The sequence below is a fragment of the Stenella coeruleoalba genome, assembly GCF_951394435.1.
Source record: "Stenella coeruleoalba genome assembly, chromosome: 10".
Taxonomy (NCBI): Eukaryota; Metazoa; Chordata; class Mammalia; order Artiodactyla; family Delphinidae; genus Stenella; species Stenella coeruleoalba.
Window position 1 is genome coordinate 84,245,348 of NC_137156.1, and position 17,000 is coordinate 84,262,347.

The 17,000-nt window shown below is 43.0% G+C and overlaps 1 protein-coding gene across 1 annotated transcript in view; it reads right to left on the reverse strand.

Annotated features, from left to right (window-relative positions):
* The window catches only part of FRMD4B (FERM domain containing 4B), a 335,623-nt gene extending 331,684 nt beyond the window's left edge, over positions 1–3,939 (reverse strand). Inside the window, exon 1 of the mRNA XM_079933823.1 lies at positions 3,775–3,939. The gene's annotated coding sequence lies outside the window, so the exon portion shown is untranslated. The remainder of the gene's footprint in view (positions 1–3,774) is intronic.
* Between the last annotated feature and the right edge of the window lie 13,061 nt (positions 3,940–17,000).

The window sequence follows — 17,000 nt, forward strand, 5'->3', positions numbered from 1 at the left end:
ACTGGGGAAGGAGGATTTATGCTTTTTCTGTTAGACTTGAACCTGGAATTGTGTAAACGGGCAACTGCTACAGTCATCTTGCCACCCAACAAGGAACCAAAAGGAAGGAAGAGAAAGGCAGAGCTTAAGATGAAAAGAATCAGGGCTTCCCTGGTGGTGCAGTGGTTGAGAGTCCGCCTGCCCATGCAGAGGACATGGGTTCGTGCCCCGGTCCGGGAAGATCCCACATGCCGCGGAGCGGCTGGGCCCGTGAGCCATGGCCGCTGAGCCTGCGCGTCCGGAGCCTGTGCTTCGCAACGGCTGAGGCCACAACAGTGAGAGGCCCGCGTACAGCCAAAAAAAAAAAAAAAGATGAAAAGAATCAGATCCTGAAGTAACTGTTCAGCCCCGAGCAAGATGCTCTTGAAGTCAGTCTTACCTATGTACCTTTTAGAAAGTCGAACCTGTATATATGGAATATATATATATCCTAATTCCCTTTAAATTGGGTATTTGTCACTTATTATACAAACACACCCTGTGGCAGTGACTTTCAAACTTTTTGACAGCAACTCACAGTATGAATTACATTTAATCCTGCAACCCAGAGTTTGCACACAGCCCCGGATACAGGACTGACCCAAAGTTTCATGAAACTACAGAACCTTTACTAACACATGACGATGCTGATACTTCCTGTCCTGTAATACTTTAAAAAAAATACTGGTGCGACCCACTAAATTTCATGACCTTCATTTTGAAAAACACTGTTTTATGAGATTAGGTTAAAAATTGATTTCACCAGGAAGAATGAGATTTTTTTTAATGACACGATAACTTTAATCAGGTTATTGAGGAAAACAGGAGGTTTGGCCCCTAAATTAAGCATCTAGCAATAGAAAACTGCTATCTCACCAGTTCTCTCTGACCGCACAGGACACACATTTAACCAGGAGAAAAAAATCTTAATGACCTAAATATAAATAAATTACAAAATAAAAAGATAAGTGGAGTTCTAAAACAAAACAAAAACCATGTCTAAAAAGAGAGAGAAGAGAGATAGCTAAGTAAGGAAATAGACACCCAAGTTTTGCTGATGAGCTGAGTTACGTGATTTATTTATCTACAGGTTAAAGATAATAATTTCAGTGAACCTCAGCAAGCACTGAATATGTAAAAATAGTGCCTTCATAATAAGATCAAATCTCTGGGGCAGATTTAGGGAGAGGGAGGGAGAGAGGGAAGGACAGAGGGAGGGATGGACGGAGGGAGGGAGAGAGAAGGAGTAAGTGGGGGAGGGAAGAAGAGAGGGACAGAGAGACAGAGAAATCCCTTGCAGTATAATAAGCCTGATGCCTTCACTTACGTGTGTAAAATAACTATGAAGAGTTCCTGAAATTTCAGACAATGACTGCAGGCTGGACAAGACAGGGTATTTTTAACTGTTTTCCATGTACCTTATTTGTATTGTCAGTTAGCCAAAACTTCCTTTTTGTCTGCTCAGAAGCACTGCAGAGTCTTGATTAAATCTGTGGAATCAAACGGAGAGCTCGGATTCTCAGGCTTGCTGGAAATAGAGGCCAGTCAAATAAACAGTCCTGAGAAAACTCTGCATTTCCACTCTGGAGTGGCTGTAAAGTTAACTCCTCCCACACTTTTCCAGCCTGTCAGGCTCAAACATATTTGTCTGCCTGTTTGAGAAGCCCATTAACTTTCGGGCGGCGAAAATGGAAATTCAAAACCATTATTCATTTCAAAACCAAGTGAAGTTTAAGACAATCACTTGCACACCCAGGAGAGGTGACTTCTGAGAACTCTCCAGGTGATCATGAAAATCAGACCTCACTATAATGGTGTTTTAGGTAGATTCCTTCATTTTCCATCACCATAGTGTTCAAATGCATCCCACCTGCGTTACTGAATTGAAGCAAATGAAGTGTTTAATTAATACCTGCAGATGTCATGAGGAAATGATAAACCTCTTCTGTTCAAGAAGTTCTGGGAATTGCGTGAATTCTTCTGACCCTCTTTTAGGAAGTGTAACAAGCACTGTTCAAAAGGTAGAGGTGAATGTGTGTGGTGTGCGCGAGTGCACGTACATTTACTCTTTATTTCCAATTTTGCAGATATACAAAAAAGAAGGAAGACTCACAGAATCATCAGTATACCCATCACCTAGTTTATGACATTTAGAGACCAAAATATACATTAAGTGCTCACCTTGGTTCAGGCACTCTTTTAAACATCATCTGATTTAATCTTATGAAAAACACAGGAGGTATTTATGGTTGTTGTGATTGTAATTATTTTTGTTTCATCATCATCAATGCCACCACGGCACAGCCTTTTTAGAGGCACTGTTACAGTTAAGACCCTGGCATCTGGAAACAGACCTCATGTAAACCAAAAATCACCAGTGTAACTTATGGCAGGTTACTTAACCTCGCTCTAGGGCTTAGTTTACCACTCTGTGGACTATTTACCATGCCCCAAAACTGCCTATTGGGGTGCCTGTCCCATAGTAAGCTCTCTTAAGCGCCATTCGTAACAGTACGTGTGTGGGAGATCAAAGAGCAAGCAGCTTGGTGAGGTTAAGTAAGGCGAAGCTGCTTCTCTTCCCCTGCAGACGTTTGATATGGAAGCTCCACAGACCCATTCTCTTTAGGACAGGAAACAGCAAGCCAGGAATTGCGCTAAAATCTTGTACCCAACCTCCAACTGAGTTGACAAGTTTCTGGGGTATCCAGAAACTAGCTAACCTTGAAGGATCAACCACCTTTCTGGAAAGACTGCGGCTGTCAGCACTCCAGGGTCTTTTTCCCCACCAAGGGGCCACCTTCCAGACGCAGCCGTCTGGGTACCAGCAAGTAGACCAAGTCGGTTCGCAAAGTTCAGAGGAGTTGGCTCTGGTATGTTTACAAGTCCTAGCAGATCGCAGGAATGTTCAAGATAATTATTACCCCACCCAGGAGCGCCTAGCCCAACCCTCTCACATCTGGAAGGAAGCGGCCACACAAAGGAGAACGAGAGACCTCCTCCTGCTGCAGCTTTCTCAGGCCCGGGGAAGGTTTAGTACGAGCTCTCGCCCCTTTTGTGAACAAGACCAGGCACTGCTCAGCAGTATCGTTCGGAACACAAGTCATTCAACGCAAAGGAAGAGTTCATCCCCTAGTCCAAATCGAATGGCATTTCCCAAAATATCATCTTTGTTTTTCCCTCACCAGATGAAAGTAAAAAGTGAAATACTCCAGAAAATAGATAGGGAGCGATCCACACGCATACAGCCACTTCAGCATAGGAGCGGCAAGGATCAGACACACCTATTTGAAAAGGGCAGCCAAACCAAACCCTTAGTATCCTCTGCAAACGCAAGGGATTTCCCCCCTCCACTCCTCTCGCCGCGTTTTGAAAGTACCTCTGGGAAGCCCGACCTGGGATTCATCAGCATTTCTCTTCACCTCCCACGAACGCGCCAACCAAAGCACATGGTCCCTGGCGGCGCGCCTGCAAGCCCCACCAGCGCCAACGCCCCGAAACCGCCAAACTTCCTGTCTCCAAACCACCAAAGCGACCAAAGCGCCGCACCAAGTGCCCAAGGGACTCCGGCGGAGGCGGCAGGCAGCAGCGGAGCGGTGGGGCGGGGTTTCCTGCCCGCGGGAGCGCCCGGGACCCGCACCTCCACTGGGGGTCTCCAAACGCGCGCGCTGCGCCCCGGGCGCACTGCAAGCGCCGCTGTGGCCGCGTGGCACGGTCGCCCCTAGCTCTGCGCTCGGGGCACCCGGGGCAGTCGCCCACCTACCTGCTCTGCTGCTTCCAGCCTCCGGCGCTCGGGGGGGCTGTCGTCCGCTACTTTATTGTCTCGGCTGCTCACCGCGCGGGACCTGAGGACCCGGCTCTGCGCCAGCCCCGCAACTCCGCTCTGCACAGAGCCTTCCCCGGCGTCTGCCTTCCTCCTTCTCCTCCTCTTCTCTGCCCAAGCTCCTGCTCTGCACGTGAGCCGCGCAGCCCGACTCCCGGGCTCGCAGGGCAGCCAGCTCCCGCCGCATCCCCCAGCCCGGGGCTGCTCGTCGCCCCCGCCGTCGCTCGCCGCGCGTCCTCGCTTTGATCCACACTTAAAGCAGCGCCCCGGGCCGCCTTCCTCGCGTCCTGCAGTCCTTCCGTCCTGCCTGCCTCCTCTCGCTGTCAGCCCCAGCTCTGGGCTCCTCTCTCCCCAGCTGCCCCCGCCCGCCGCCTCTCCCGAGGCTGGGGCGGCCGCTGCCAATGAGACTCCTCTGATGCGCTGTTCCGGCCCAGTCATTGTATCGGGAGGGGAGGAAGGGGAGGGGGAGCGAGAGGAAGGGAGGGGGCGCTCTCGGCCCCCGCCGCGCCGCTGCGGGCTGGGCTTGCCTTCCCTACAGAGAAAAGGTACTGGTGCCAAAGGGCGCGGAGCGGCTGGCGCTCCCAAGAGTGGGAGAAATGGAGGGGGTCACCAGCCCGCGCCTATCATCTCTCCCTCCGACTCAAAAGAGCTGGGAGGGACTTGATTCCGCCTCCGTGGCTTCAAGCATCCCAACACTCGACTGCCCTTAGAATAAAGGGAATGAATGAGACACCGGCGGCTGCGGGAAGCACAGAATCTAGCCAGGGATGGGACTGGGTCTGGCTAATGACTTAATTTGAGATTCCCGCAAACTGGCGTTTCTGCTCCTGAAAGAAAGAAATAGGAAGGGAGGGAGGGAAGGTACTGAGAAAGAAAAGAGACAGAGAGACAAAGACAGAGAAAGAGAGAGGCAGAGACAGATAGAGAAGAGGGAAGAAGAGAAAGCCTATCCAATGCCAGGCAGAACAGTTCTGTGATTCAGCAGTGTTTTGTTGTGCTTTCTTTACAGATGAAGAAAGGGAAGAGAGGGGTTAACTCAAAATCGCTACTAAGTGACGGGACAGAGCTTCCAACTTGATCTGATGCTGAGTGTACTATAGCAAAGGAGAGAAGGGGTGGAAAAAGGGAGGACCGTTGGTGAAGGAGCCATTGAGGTTTTCCTATTATCTCCAAATGGGTTGGCAAGTAGAGACCCAGAGGTACACTGACAGGGCAGAGAGAAAATATTTCCCAGACAGCTTTAAATGTGTGTCCCATGACCACACCCACTACTCTATACAGTATGAGTGAATTCATTTTTTAAACTAAATCCATTTTGAGAAATAATTATCTTGTGACTACACAATTATACAGCTCTGTATTTTGGTGAATGTTTAGTTGATTCATCTAATGTCAGTATTTGGAAGAGACTATAATTTCTGTAACCCTGGTGTTGGCATTTCTCCTTCTCCTTCTCCTCCTCTTCCTTTTCTTCTTCTCCTCCTTCTTCTCCTTTTCCTTCTTCTGACTGATCACTAGCCTACAGAAAAAGATGGGAACGCGGGGGCGAGAGGGCTGTCTTGGTTTCCCAGGTCCTGGAGTAACCGCCACTGACATGAAACAGACAGCAAAATCAGTAAAGCCTCGAGATGGAGTGATGTATAATATTGTATTTGTGCAGTGTGAGGTTTAATTAACTTTTCTTCTGGTGTCAAATGGACTGCTTGCTTTTCATTAAATAGAAGATATTGACTGAATAGGTAACATTCATTGAGTGTCTATTACATGCCCCTCTGACCTGAGCTAAGGAAGAGCTTCATTTGCTATCATCTCATTTTGTTCTCCTGGGAGAAAGAGGTTGGCCTGGAAGCCTGGTGAGGCCAGCGTCTGTGTTTACCTAGTTCAGCCCCTGGCACATCGCAACAGATCATTCACTGTCAGCTGAGTGAAAGGGTCCCCGTTTTACAGAGGAGGAACCTGAGGCTCAGGGAGGTTAATTGATCTGCCCAAGAATATGAAACTAGAAAGTGGTCATGCCTATCTTTAAACTCAGGTCTGACGACACCCTAACCACCACGCAATACTGTCTATTCACCACGAACCTCAGATAAGGGGGCAGTGCAGAAAGTAATGCTTGCTGGGCCCGCATAACTGCACATAATTTCTTCGGAGAGGAAGCCAGTACATGTGAAACAGTCACTAAAGAACCACACAGAGGGTGGAGGGCAAAGCAGAGCCCCGCAGGGGAGATGAAGAGCGTAAGGCTGAGCGTCCAAAAAGTGCTCTGTATATGTTTGGGGAAAAAAACTGGACACAGAGTAGAACATGAAAAATGCAATATAAAATATGTCAGTAAGGTTGATCTGGGTCAGAGAAGTCCTGAAGAATTTTCTGGAAGATGTGGGACATTTACTGGATTTTCTTGGTGCAGAGGGGCTCTGGCTTGACAATAGGAGCTCCAGGGCTGTTCTCTCTGGGTTCAAAGCCCAGCTTTTCTAATTACTCAACCTAAAACAGGGATAATAATAATGCCGACTTTATAAAGTTGTTTTAAGGACTGAATTAGTTAATACATAGAAGGCATTTTTAATAGTGCCTAACCCACGGCAAATGTTTAATAAATATTAGCTCATATTGTTAAAGTGGGGGTGACTTTCTTTCCAACTTTAATCTTCTGATAAATCAATATTTATAAAATACCAAAAACAGCTAAATAAAAGACACACAATAGAACAAAGAAAACTTTTTAAATGTATTCTTACCCTAATAAAGAATTATCAACTCTGGCTACATATTAGAGTGGAAGGGTTTTGGTTTTGTTTTTAATACTCAAGACAGTTATATACATTAGAATCTCTGAAAGTGGAGTTAGGCTCCAAAGGTGAAATTAATTAATTCACAATTGAGAACTACTGTGAAGCTGGTATGCCTGGGAACTACCTGCATAGCTTGACCAAACCTCAGACTCCTAGACCTCAGCTCCAGAAGGCTCATGGACCAGAAATGTGTATTTTTAAGAAGCTTTTCTGTTATTCTTATTGAATGAGAAACACTGCTTTATCCTTCCCCTACCACCTTTGTTGCCCATCCAACCTCACTGGCTCACAGATTTTTTTGCATCCTAATTTATTAAATTCTTGTTATGAATCCAACTCTCTGTGTGCATTTCTATTTAATTCAATGCACATTTATTAAACACCAATTTTGTACAGATCACTCATTGGGGTCTAAAGATGAGTAAAACCCTTCACGCAAGCAAGGAGTTTACAATCTGGAAGAAAAGGTGCAAACATGAATAGCTGTAATAATAAGGCTACAATGTTTTGAGTGCTTACTCTGGACAAGTGCTTCCTTTACCTGTAGACAAGGTGAAAAGTGATATTTATAGGAGAAATTCAAAGGGTGCCATTGGGTGAGGAAAACCAGAAATGGCTTCAGGAAGGAGGCAGCACTTCCAAACTGCTTTCCTGAAAGAAATTGTTCCAGTTATGGGAGACCATGATCAGAAGCCTGAACAGAATATGGACAAAGCAGTAAAGCCCCAGAGACTCTAAGTGTGAAAAATCAACCAGAGAACTTCTCAGAAGTGATGAATTCAGGGTCCCAGTAAGTAACAAATCAGTGAACTAGACAGGTGTGTGGCAATGGGGAATGGTGGGAACTGTGGCAAACTGGAGAATGCATTCTCCCCTTCTAAAGGATGCAGCCGCTGTCATTCCCGGCACAGTGCTACCATGTGGGAATGTTGATCTAATTGATCCGATGTTTTGATTTTTCAGCCAATGCTGGAAATCTGGATTTGGGCATGAAATCTCCCAATGTTTAAAAAATCTTGACACCAACTAAAAATTTCAAAATATTCTGTACACAAAATGAAACCTATCTGCAGGCTAAATCCATTTATGGAGAGCCCATTTACAACCTGTATCATGGGCTTGGCTGGAACAACCACCCCCAGAGAAAGAACAACTAACAACTCCTGAACTTTTCGAATGACTAGTGAATATTTAATGCTGCATTGGGCACTATGTAGAAATACTGCAACAATCGAGATAAAACAAATGGGTATTGACTTTCAAAAACTCAAAATTTAGTTAATGAGATGAGACAAATACGTATGAACAAAATGACAGCAATAAGCAACAAGAGGAAACAATTCTGTCTTGAAATGGAGACTTTTCAGGTGAAAATGAGGGCCTCACCTATTGCCCTGTACATAATAGAATGTTGAAGGTTGAGCTTTTTGATGCAAGATGGTGCTAGAAATTCCCTGGACTCCCTCTTTCAAGCCCTTTATCTCTGTTCTGTGCAGTATAAAGGAATGTGTTTTGGTATGTGTATCATGAGTTTCAGCCTCTGAATTAATAAGAACATGCTTCATAAATATTTTATTTCCAAATTAAAACAGGCTTACGTATGTATGTATGTATGCATTTGTTTGTGACAGAAGTAGATATATACTTATTGGGCAAGTTTTCGACAATACAAAAAATACACTATCCCGGCAGTACTCAGTCCTCTTAACTTCAGCAGCTTTGTGCTTTCCAAAGATTTCCTGCTGATAACTCAGATTTGGGAAAAGAACATATATACTGCTTGCATATTTTGTGGCTAAAAGCTTGTGAGTGGGCAAATGTTTATTAATTTATAATAAGAAAAACACGTGTTCATGTTTGTTAAGCACATTATATATGTGGTCTCCTTTAGATAGTAACCCTACGAAGTCAGCATCCAGTTGTCTCCATTCTACACACGAGGGAACTGAGGCCCAGAGAGGTGAAAGGATTTGCTGAAGATCCCAGGAGTCAGGAGCTAAGGTTTGATCCCAGGTCTTTCTGACACTGAGAGTGGAGGTCTTGCCTACCACGATGGGAGATCCAGCCTTTTGTGATAATTTTATTATTAATGTAATGACTTTGGTAAATGGCACTCTTTTCTGGATTCTCCATAGGGACTTAAAAAATTAAATCTCAAAACTATTATCCACATCAACAACCACACTTGTACAGAAGTCTGTTGTTTAAGGACAATTGCCGTGCACTCACTAGACAACCAAGATCCCCATTGATGAGAATAACAGCCATCTCTTGATACATTCCAAGTTACTTTGCCCCTTTTTGAAAGGTACCGTGTGTCATGCATTTCTGTGTAAGTCCTGGACACACTCTGCCCCTGAAGGAACTTAACACACACATAAATAACAAAAGGATGATCTGTACTTCACGCCTCTGTGGGGAGTGCTTACTGTAATTGATGCCTCATCTTTCCATTTAACCTCAGGGCCTTTTCACGTACACTGAGATGAAATGAAAGCCTCTCCTTTCACTAACCTAAGGCTGCTGTGTTTTTACAGTCAAATGTAGCACAAACATATGAAGTCACTCTGTCCAATCTTTGAAGACCTCACATGATGTAAATCAACATAAGCACTTTGTTTTAAATGTGCTAATTATGATGCCCTGAGACTAAAAAATAAGAAAACTTAAATGGTTATATTTAAACACAGGATAATAGTAGGTTAAATCATAGGAAATTGCCTTGCTGTGGTTAAAGGTCAAGTATCAGCAATTTCATAGGGTTCAACCTAGTATGAAGCTGTTGCTGATTATTAGTTGTGAATATGAACTTGTGTCATTAGGCTAACTCTACCTGCCCTCGCTTCCAGCTTATAGAAGTGATATGCTCGAATAAGAACCTCACAATGATGCATGCATAACTGTCTTTTGAGGGTATATCACTAAGCCCTTTTATATGTGAAAATGCTTTTAAATAATGTTTTTTAGGCATTTCACTGGCTGAAATACCTTGGAGAGAGGCCAGCCCTGCAGTCCAGCTCCTTAGTGAACAGTGTGAGCACTGGGGTCCAGGGGAAGCTTAAATCAGATTGTTCACAGAATATCATGTTTCCTGCCAGAGGGCAAGGACAGTCCTTGGGAAATAAAACAAGTGTTCTTTAGCAATTTTGCAGCCATGTTACCTAATCACAAAAATCCCAATCTTGTTAGAGTAGATCATTTGGTAATGACTTTGGAAATAGCTCTTTTTCACTGGAGAGCTTGCAAACTGGCATGTGTTTTGGTCTGTATGGTGTTTCTAAGTTGCTGGTGGTTAAAACTTGGATATTTTAACATAAGCATCTGTATTCGTATGTGGAGGTACCGGAGTGTACTTGGAAGCAAGATTAAAAGTCTAGGCTATACAATTTGATGTTGTTCCATTATTTCTAAAAAGGAATTTTAAAAACGTTATTCTGAACATGCTAATTTTGTATAAACTGTCCACTCTTTAATAATTAGGCTTCCTTTTCATACTGCTAGAATTATGTCATCAAAGATTCATGATTTCCTTCAAAAATAAATAAAACAGGGAAATAAAATTTCCATTAGCTCAGCATGGTTTTCCTCCCCACTCCAGAAATGAATAGAAGGGCTCTTTCAGTTTGGTGGTGGCATTATTTAAGTTTTCCTTATGTCTGTGTCAGTTTGCTGATCCTGTTGTCTTGCTGCAACCCCCTTTTTTTCCTTAGCATCCAGAAATGATAAGATATGAAGGAATTTAGAGAACTTTTGGTCCATAGGTTACAAATCCAAAGCTTTGAGGGGCCAGGCAAGAACATAAATGAGTACAGTGGGTCAAGTGTATGACAATAGGGAATAGTGGAGACTGTGGCAAATTGGAAAGTGTATACCCTGTTGACAAACACCCTCACTACTCAGTAAAAATCCATTGTTGAGAAATCATGTTGCCAGATTTGCTTTCCAAGAGAAGCCAGAATTCTGGATTTTTATTAAAATTTCTCAATTACTAAATGTTGACTACTAGCTTGAAACCATTTTAAACACTTTGCCAAACAAAGACATATCTGCAGGCCTGATGTGACTCAAGGGCCTCCAGTTTGTGACTGTTGATCCATTCCAACCCCCTCATTTTGCAGATCAGGAAACTGAGGCTCAGAGAGTGAAGCTGACTTGCCCAAGAACACGTGGCTATTAACAGTGGAACAGGCAGTAGAATCTTGGCTGCTTCTAGCCTAGGTCCCTTCCATTACAAACATCTGCTTCTATTTTCTTGCTAAGATTTAAATGATGTTCCTAATTACGTGATTTCAAATGTACATTGTTAAAAAAAATTATGATGATGATATTCCCTGCCTTTGGAGCATATAATTAGCAATAAATGGTTTTTCAGTCACATGATCACATAATCTAATTGGTTCTAACATTTATGAGACCAGTATAAATCTACTTCCAGTCATGTACTAAGAAAACTTTCTGCCTCTCTGCTTTCCTACGTGTTCTCTCCTTTCATCTCTTTACTAAACCTGTCCAAATGTAGTGAAAAACTAAAATATGTAAGAGGATCCATGTTGACTTCTCTACCATGAATAAGAACTAGGTGGGCAGGAAAAGAAAAATACACTTGTGAATCAGTGACTGTATAAACGAAGCCATGCATGCAAAGCATTTCAGGGGAGTTTGCTTGTTTTGCCAAAGCAAACATAATGCACAGTAAACCTGTAAGGAGCCCAGTATAATTTGAAGAACTGGGGTAATTTTTCCAAGTGTTTCAGTAACTGCAAACCTCCATTATACACCTGAGAGGGTTTTTCCTCTTTTAGAAAATTTTTAAAAATACAGAATAGTTCAGAATATAATATAACAAACATCCCTGCAGCTACCCATCAGGATTGGACACTACCATTTTTTTGCCCACTGTCCTTTTTTTTAAAAATTAATTTATTTTATTTTATTTATTTTAGGCTGTGTTGGGTCTTCCAGGCTTTCTCTAGTTGCGGCGAGCAGGGGCTACTCTTCATTGCGGTGCGCGGGCTTCTCATTGCGGTGGCTTCTCTTGTTGCGGAGCACGGGCTATAGGCACACAGGCTTCAGTAGTTGTGGCGCACGGGCTTAGGTGCTCCGTGGCATGTGGGATCTTCCCAGACAAGGGATTGAACCTGTGTCCCCTGCATTGGCAGGCGGATTCTTAACCACTGTGCAACCAGGGAAGTCCCTGTCCTCTGTTTTTAATCAGAAGAAATAAGCCTTTCCAGAAAAGTTGATGTTCCCCTTGCCTCTTCTTCCCAGTCTTATTCTGTCTCTAACTCCCCAGAAGCAACTACCATTCTGAATTTTGTATGAATCCTTCCAAATTTCCATTCAGATATATGTTTCTATGAACATTATGTAGTACTATTTTATCTGTGTTACCTGTGTTTTTAAATTTATGTACATGATATCACACCATGTGAAAGGTACCATAGCCTGTGTGTTTCATTTAATAAGAAGCTTTTTTTAAAAAAAAGGTGATCCAAGTTGATGGATATGGACCCAGTTCATTTTTTAGAACACTGTATGATATTCTACATTTTACTTGTTCATCTCATTTCATGGCTCTGTAGGCTATTTCCAATATTTGAATCATTGTATTTTAAAATATTTAAAGTTGGAACCAATTTTCTTGGAAAAAAAGGCAACCAGTATTGAACCAGTAGTTTACTATACTATCCAGACAGCAATGAAGAGTAGAAAATATTCTACATGTTTTTCTAGATCCAGAACCCTTGACCTCTCTAGTATATCATTGGCCCTATTGTATGGAAAATGTGTTATGAGTGGTATTTTTAGGAAGAAAGCATCCAAAACTCTCGTGAGATTATCAAGGGTTATCTGCACTCCCAAAATTATCAAGAACCATTATTTTAAAATGTCTCCAACTTACTGTCGGAAGTAATCATTGGCCTGCAGTTCTTCTGCTTCTCATTGCCACTTTTTGAAGGAATTTTCATCTCTCATTGTCGCTTACAATTAAATTAAATTCAACAATTAAGTATTGAGAATGCACTGAACACCAGTAGCCTGGATAAGAGTAAGTCAGGAAAGTCCCAGCTCTCACTGATGTGGAAATCTAGTTAGGAAGACAACACCAAAGCCCAGGACAGAGCTTGTCAGATGTGGCACTACTGATGTTCTGGTTGGATGATTCTGTGCTGTGGGAATTTTCCTGCACATTGTAGGATGTTTAGCAGCATCCCTGGCCTCTACCCCCTAGATGCCCAGTAGAGCAATCACCACAGGTTGGGATAACCAAAATGTCTCCAGACGTCGCCAAATGTCTCTTGGGGGGCAAAGTCTACCCAGATAAATAGCACTGCTTTAATGTGATGAGCAGTGCTGAAGGGCAGTATGGATTTAAGTTCTCAAGATGCTTCCTTGAATGAGCAATCTGTGCAAAATGGAGGCGTGAGCTCATGAAAAGCAAGAAACATTGACTGGAATTCTCAGAGAAGGGTGTTCTTGTCTTGGCAATGCTACAAATTATTTTATGATCTTGGGCAAGTCATTCAACTTTCCTGAGCCTCAGATCCTTTCTTTGTAAACTAGGGTGGTTGGGATACCACTAACTCTAAAATTCAACAGCATCCTTGACATTTGAATCCTAGGGAAATTATCCAGATTGGGGTAGGGAACTAGCATTTGGAAGCTGCTGCAATTTGGGGAAAAATAAACACAGAGAAAGTGCTCTGCTAAATATTACATGTCATCAAAGCAACCTTTTTATTAGAAAACATAGCCTCTGTATGCATTTGCCAATTTACTTTGCTGTACGCGGGCCTTTCACTGTTGTGGCCTCTCTCGCTGCGGAACACAAGTTCCGGACGCGCAGGCTCAGCCGCCATGGCTCACAGGCCTAGTTGCTATGAGGCATGTGGGATCTTCCCAGACTGGGGCACGAACCGTGTCCACTGCATCAGCAGGCGGACTCTCAACCACTGCGCCACCAGGGAAGCCCCCACTTTACTTATTTTTAAATCATCTTGTCAATTGCCTTCCTCATTATAAAGCAATCTTTAGACTCTATTAACAGAAATTGCCCGCTGTTTATCTCTCTTGTAAATTTCACCTTCAGGCTAGGGGGCCAGATTTATAGCCAATGACATTTTAAGAGTTCTTTCTCTTAGCCACAGAATAGATATAATCAATGAAAGCTGCTTGCAGACCACTCAAACAATGGGATCTTGGATGAATTGTCCTGAATACAGTAGTATCAGTTCCACTAACAATATATCTTTGATTTCTACTATGCCAATGGTGATATGGGCACAAGTCTATTTGAATCTAAATGGACACCAGAAATGGGTATCATTAAAGCAACTTCTTAGCCATTGAACAGCTCTGGCTTCCAGTTTCTTAATCTTACCCTCAGAATTCAAAATGGATGTAAAGGAAATTTGGTACTGGGTATTCTCAAACCCTCCCCTATAGTAACTCTGTGCATGCTTCTATCCTTGCCTGGAATTAATTTCCCCCCAGGGTTTTGCTCGTCTGGCTCCTTCTCATTATTCAGGCACCAGTAAAAAGGTCACCTCCTCAGAGAGTATTTCCTTGCCCACTCTAGATAAAGTAGTCTTCTACACTCTATATTATTTGTTCACCTGTTTATTAACTGTCTTCTTTACTATAAGGGAATCTCCATAAGCATAGGAGTTATTTGACTTACTTGTTGCTGTATCACCAGCACCTAGAATAGAACTGGCACATAGCTGGCATTCACTAAGTACTTCTTTTTTAAAAAAATCATGCTTTTGGTGTAATGTTTAAAATCTCTTTGCCCGACTCCAGGTCATGAAGATTGGACTCCATGTTTTCTTTATTTTTTTAAATTTTTTTTTAAATCGAAGTATAGCTGATTTGCAATGTTGTGCCCATCTCTGCTGTACAGCAAAGTGAATCAGTTATACACATATAGGCGTTCTTTTTTTTACATCTTCTTTTCCATTATGGTTTATCACAGGATATTGAATATAGTTCCCTGTGCTATACAGTAGGACCTTGTTGTTTATCCATCCTATGTATACTAGTTTATCTCTGCTGATCTCAAACTCCCAGTCCTTCCCTCCCCTCCCCCCTCCCCCTTGGTAACCATAAGTCTGTTCTCTATGTCTATGTGACTCCATATTGTATTTTAAGTGTTTTATGCTTTTCTACTTAACATTTAGATCCATGATACATTTTGAGTTAATTATTGTATTAAGTATGAGGTTTGGGTAAGATTCATTTTTTTAGCATATGGATATCTAATCGTTCCCATACCACTTATTGAGAAGGCAAACATTTGTCAATTGAATTGCCTTAGTCCTTTGTAAAAGCTACGTGGGTCATTTTTTAATATTTCTAAACTCTCCATTTGGTTCTATTGATCTATGTATATGTCACTTAGTCAATACCACACTATCTTGATTACTATAGCTTTATAGTAAATGTTAAAATCAAGTAGTTCCTCCAACTTTGTTTTACTTTTTTAAGACTGAATACTTCTTGAATGAATGAAAGAATGAATGATGAATTAAATGTTCTGCCCTCTTTCTTTGATTGTTAGCTCCTACTAATCCCTGAGATCTTAACCCAGACACCATAGCCTCGGGTAAATCTCTCCCGGGTGATCCAGGCTGTGTCACATCACCAATTTTATCCTAGGGATAATACCATGAATCTCTCTCCTCTTGGCAGCCTCTTGGTTCTCATTCAGGGGTGACTGTGCCCCCCAGAGGACATTTGGCGATGTCTGGAGACATTTGTGGTGGTCACAACTGAAGAGGAGGGGCATGGAGGTCCCTTAGTGTGTGGAAGCCAGGGACACTACTACACATCCTACAGTGCACAGGTCAGCCCCTGGACAAGGAATGACCCAGCCCAAAATGCCAATAGTACTGAGACTGAGAACCCCTGCTCTAAGCAGATTGGTAATTTTACATTTATTTGTGTAATTCTTTTTTTTAATACATTTTATTTATTTATTTGGCTGCATTGGGTCTTTGCTGCTGTGCGCGGGCTTTCTCTAGTTGCAGCGAGCAGGGGCTAATCTTCATTGCGGTACGCTGGCTTCTCATTGCGGTGGCTTCTCCTGCTGTGGAGCACGGGCTCTAGGCACGCAGGCTTCAGTAGTTGTGGCTCGCGGGCCCTAGAGCACAGGCTCAGTAGTTGTGGTGCACGGGCTTAGTTGCTCTGTGGCATGTGGGATCTTCCCAGACCAGGGCTCAAACCCATGTCCCCTGCATTGGCAGGCGGATTCTTAACCACTGCGCCACCAGGGAAGCCCTGTATAATTCTTTGCTTAATGTCTGTCTCTCCTACTAGACTATAAAACAATGACTAGAACTTGGGATTTAAAACCCATGAAACCTTATCCAGCCACTTTACAATTAGGACCACCAGGCAGCTCACTTAGTTGTTGACTTTGCCAGTCTCTAGATGGAGTTGATAATGGTTTATATTAAAAACAAGCCAAACATTAGTTCTACTTGGTAGGAACAAAGTAGAGTAGATATTTAACCAATCAACAATGCATAACAGAACCTGAGAAGCAAACCCCAAAACACAAAGAGCTGAACACTGGAGAGTATTCAAGTATTAATATATAAAATGGTCAACAACAGAAACACATGAAAGAATTTTGCTGTGGCCTTATAATAAGATGTGCCAGACCTATGGCTTTGGGTATTGATGGGGGAATAAGTCAATTGACTTCAAAAGGACCTGAGGCATAATATATATAAAAACACTATCCTCTCCATTTCAGAGAGGGAAACCTAGGCATCACCTCCATTTGAGAAAAGAATAGAGCTCATCAAAGTAGGAGAATGAACGCTCACATCCACCTACGATGAAGAAAAGACAGAGCGAAGTGTTAGGTGGTGGTCAAAAGACAGCCTTGTTAGAAATTGGAGATTTTTAAATTTTATTTGTTTATCTTTTTGGCTGCACTGAGTCTTTGTTGCTGCACGCGGGCTTTCTGTAGTTGCGGCAAGTGGGGGCTACTATTCGGTGTGGTGCACGGGCTTCTCATTGAGGTGGCTTCTCTTATTGTGGAGCACAGGCTCTAGTCGCGCGGGCTTCAGTAGTTGTGGCTCGCGGGCTGTAGAGCACGGGCTTAGTAGCTGTGGCGCACGGACTTAGTTGCACTGCGGCATGTGGGATCTTCCTGGACCAGGGCTTGAACCTGTGTCCCCTGCATTGGCAGGTGGATTCCCAACCACTGTGCCACCAGGGAAGCCCGAAATTGGAGATCTTTGATACCTGTAATGAAGAGCAAAGGCCTCATTCCTCCTCTTTAACTAATTTTTGATGAATGAGTCCAAAGAGGATAACTTAGTTTATTTCGTTATACCATTAAATAGATCAAAATA